General features: G+C 32.9%; 1 long non-coding RNA gene across 1 annotated transcript; it reads right to left on the bottom strand.

Annotated features, from left to right (window-relative positions):
• Positions 1–109: 109 nt before the first annotated feature.
• LOC102582733 (uncharacterized) lies at positions 110–3399 on the bottom strand. Its single transcript, XR_368897.2, has 3 exons — positions 3145–3399; positions 2681–2788; positions 110–294 (listed from the first exon to the last, which is right to left on the bottom strand). It is a non-coding gene; the product is annotated as an uncharacterized lncRNA (long non-coding RNA).
• Between the last annotated feature and the right edge of the window lie 1342 nt (positions 3400–4741).

Genomic DNA, 4741 nt, shown 5'->3' with positions numbered 1-4741 from the left:
ACTTTGACATATATTTAAATATTGAAAATTTCAGACCTTGGTGTAATCCCATAAATCCTTTTGGTGTTCATATTCCTCCAATCAAATATATCAAATGGGCAATTTCATACCTTGTTCTTCAATTAATTTTAGAAGATGTCCTTTCTCTGACTCTATATCTTGAACAATTTTATTTGTTGTCAATAATCGTCGTTTTTTATTTGCCAAGAATGATAATGATCCAGGTCTAGCGAAGTTCTTTTTTTGCTCTTTTGTTTCTTTTGAAGGCTCTTGTTGACTCATGACTATTCAAATCTGAACAAATAATCACCAAGAACTTAAAAAGCACATTTTTTATCAGTAGAACTGCATAAATCTAACTTTCTGATGGAACAACAACAACAACAACAAAAGTAACAATAGCAAATAAGCATAAAGCAAGAAAGTGCAATTATACATAAACAAAGATTCTTTTTAGAAGAAAATCATGTGGATCTACTCCAAGTTTTTTGAAACTTCATACTATCTAAATGGCTACGTGCACTAAACACAGGTTATCCCTCGCTTCAGTTTTAGTAGTCTTGCCATTTGCAGCAGATGGTATTAATAGAAAAATAGAAAAATTAATTCCTAGAGCTGATAAATTAGGAGTTGAAGTGATCAGTCTTGCAGCATTAAGCAAGAATGATGCAGTAAATGGAGATGGAACATTAGTTCTGAACAAGCATCCTAACTTAACTGTAATGGTAGTACATCTAATGCTTCTAATAATGTCAGCAAGTGATGGACTAGCAGAAGAAGAAATGCCAGCCTTTAGCTACATCTAATGCTACTTTGAAGTAAATCAAGCATCTAGCACCTAGCACCAGTAAATGAGAAAGATTCCAGAATATGAGATCAGATAGTTTCAACTAGCACACAATCTGATTGTTTCATCTTGAATAACTTAGTGTTAGCCTTAGTGAAAGAATTTTCTACAGGAAACATAAACAATAGATATTTAGTGTAGTTAAATGATTAATGAATGCAAGTTTTCTAGTATTTTGCTGAAAAACCAGAATGCTGATTGATTTTCTTAAAATTAGAGCAAGTTCATCAGTCATTACTTAACAAATTCACACTTGGTAACATGCTGAAAATTTAATGGAACAGGGGAATCAATATCTTTTTGCATTTATTAAATCAAAGAAGGCTATTTGTACTGTCCAGACCTAAAGTTTTTTTTGTTAATGCTTGTACATAACCTTACCTAATGCTTAACTTCAAGAGCTCGTCCTTGATTTCATTTTCATAAGCTGATCTTACATCAACTACAAAACTCAGTCCATTATCTTTATACAACAAAATTTACAGGTAAAGAGTTTTTAATGCATGTTAATGGACAACCAAATGACATGAGTCACTTGTAGCTGAATAAGGTAAATCAGAATCTACAAGCTAAAAATTAATACATCATGAGGACTTGCAAGTGCAAAGTTAGCATTTCCTAATCAGTTTACCAAAAAACAGATCTGAAACTCTAAGGTTCAACATCAAATTCTCAAAAAATCCCTAAATATAAAATGTCATTTTTAAGAGAAAAGCCATCAGAAGCTAAACAAAGAAGAGTCTAGCAAATTCAAAACTTTAGAAATCTGTATATCCAATTTCCAAGGACTTTATATAAGGTATAGGGCTGCCACAATATGGAATAAGAAATGAAATCAAACTAATTTTATACAGTTGATCGTCTAGTATGTAAGAAGTGTAGGACTGACCAATTCGAGAGAAAATAATAACAAGATTGATAAACTATCAGATTTCATAATTTGGTAAGCACAAACGACTGAACTCTAACCAAATACATACTAAACCAATCCTTCAAAAATTTGATCAGAAGCAATGACACTTAAATAAATGACCTTAAGCAGAAACAACCCAGAATGCTTGTTGACAAAGAACATAACTCACACTGCTGGAAACATGTAACCAGACTAACAAATTCAATTGACAAGAGAATAAACTTTAAATTCTACTTATAATAAGCCCCGAACTCGCACATGCGAAAGATGTCAAAAGCGAATTTAGACGAAGTGCTGACTCTATTCACAACAAACAAAGACACAGGAAACACCAGCCCATGTTATAGCTTAAACGATTTTTAAACAGAATCTTGATTACACTAAAAGAGTTAAAATCAAGAGTCCTCTAGCCTTAAACAAGATCTGACTTTCACAAATGAGAAAAATGTACAGTCTGAACTTAAAAACAAGATTAACTTGGATATTAAAATGAAGGCCAAATTCAAAAACTAATTCAGAAAAAAGTCAAAATAGTCATAATGGATGTTTATATCCATTGACATATGAACCGTAACATTATAGAGAACAAGACCAACATCTGAAATAATCAAATAAGGAGTACATGATTCAAAATATGAACACATTTAGATACATTAATATAAGAAACACACTTCATATTGAAGGAAATTCAAACAGGAACACAAATCACCCTAAGGAACAGAAATGAGAACTAGAAAAGGCATCAACTAGTATAGAAAGCAAACTAAATCAGTAAGATTGTAACATACTAACAGATTGAGTCACATAAATCGATCAATTAATCAAAATTTCAACTAAGGAACTTGAACATATAAAAGAGTATTCAGAGTTTAAACTATAATTCCGAAAACTGAAAACTAAATTCAACGAAAAGGAATTACCTTCTTTGGAGCAGCGACACTGAGCACGAGCTAGCCACAAGCTTCCACGACCACGAGCCGATTTCGATGAGCTTCGGAAGGCAAAAGAGTCTCCAATCTGAGACAAAACTGAAAATAACCCCTGTTTAAGAGGATGAATCTTTGTATTTTGGACAAGAAAAATCAATATTTCAAAATGATACTAATAAAATTGAAACAAAGCTTCTTGATGAACTTTCACAGAGAGTTCAGAAATCTTCAACAAATCAGAAATACAAACTCAAAATCACAAATAGATTACATCGCTGACCTAAATTGGAACAAATAACATAAATTGCAAACAAACCCATTTGTTATTCTTTTAGACTTTTGAGAAACCCTTCAATGGAGTTTCAGATTATACAAAATATTATATGCATAACAAATTAGAGACAATGGGGACTTAGAATAATGGAGTAGACAGAGGAAACTTAAAAATAGTATACCTTTATATGCAAAAGCTTGCGGTCGAAGAAGATTACTGTTGGAGAATAAGATCAATGGAGATGAAGAAGAAGACTTGTCAAACCGAAGAAGAAGACTACCTCACTATGAAGAAGAAGAAGACCGGAGCTTGTTGAAGAAATGTACTGCCATTAACCGGAGCTCACGTTATTCTTTCCATTTTTCAGAAATCGGCCTTTTGGAAGAAGAAGACCAAAATTTTAACCCTAAATGAAATAAATGTCACTTTAGCTAAAGTCTAGTAGTGGAGGGAAATATATTTTTGGGGAATAAATTCGCGGGTTACGTAAAATAATTTTTTTCACTAAAATAACCGTTGCCACAGAGTCTTTTAGTGCGACGTTTGTAAAATGTGTTGCCTTAGAAAATCTATACCAACGGTTGTAAGAATGATGCCACGGTTATTTTTAATTATTGTTCTATTTGATCCCTTGATATATTGCGACAGTCATAACCGTTGCAATAGATAATATATTGCAACGGTTGTAAATGTGTCGCCAAAAATGCGTGGCAGTAGGTCAAATTTCTAGTAGTGACTTTTTCATCCCATTTCCATTGTCACATTAGCATTCGTCACACTAATTAAGAAAATAATAAATTAATTTATTAAGTTACTCTTATTTAATAAAAATATATTGATTTTTTCTCTTAAATATTGTGCACACTTTAAAAGGGATAATTAAAAATAATTATCAATTTTAATCTTGAATTTCTAAAGTAATAGTAATAATTTTGTTTTGAATTAAAGTGACTAATTATTTGACATTGAAAAAGTAAGCTATAGAATTTTTCTATAAATTATTTCATTAAAAGTAAAATGAAATCGTGGACATATAGAGTAGTGTTTTTTTAGGCGACTGCAAACACTGCTACGTAAGGAAAACGGCTGACCTATGGCTTCCTTCCTAGCGAGCAGCTGCGCAGCTCTCATGGATGCTACGGCCACTGGACGGCTTCCTTTCGAGGCTTTCCAGCCCGCCCCACCACCCTAAACCACCACATACGCAACCCTTTTCAATTCCAATACTATAAATCCTAAACAATCTGCTCTAATTAACTGAAAATCAATCGAAATAATTCATGGAGAACCTATTATCACGTTTTCAATGGAGGAAAGGCAAGACTTTATGATTGAAGAGGGATTGCATCAAGCAGTGGTGTTTAAATTATCCTATGGTGCGCCAGATTTGAAGGTATTAAAGTCAATTTTACCAAAACATCTTGGTACCAAGGGCAATTGTTTAATTGCCTTACTTACTCCAAGACAACTTTTGTTGAGATTTGATTAATATGAAGATTATGTACTAGCTTTATCGCGCTCAGTTAATTATCTTCTCTACAATGGAGAGGAGCAGCAATGTAGGGTTTTTTCATGGTCCATTGGATATAATCCTAAGGAGGAAACGACGTTAGCTGTGGTTTGGATTTCTTTACCGAACTTATCTCCAGATTTGTTTGCAAAGAAGTCTCTGTTGTCTATAACATCGGTAGTTGGGAAATCAATAGCTATAGATAAAGCTACTCAAATCAAGTCAAGACCTAGCACAACTAGGGTCAATGTTATACTTAATCTAATGG

This window comes from Solanum tuberosum, unplaced genomic scaffold (assembly GCF_000226075.1).
Source record: "Solanum tuberosum cultivar DM 1-3 516 R44 unplaced genomic scaffold, SolTub_3.0 scf00657, whole genome shotgun sequence".
In the NCBI taxonomy this organism is placed as follows: domain Eukaryota; kingdom Viridiplantae; phylum Streptophyta; class Magnoliopsida; order Solanales; family Solanaceae; genus Solanum; species Solanum tuberosum.
This window is presented reverse-complemented; position numbering and strand designations above follow the sequence as displayed.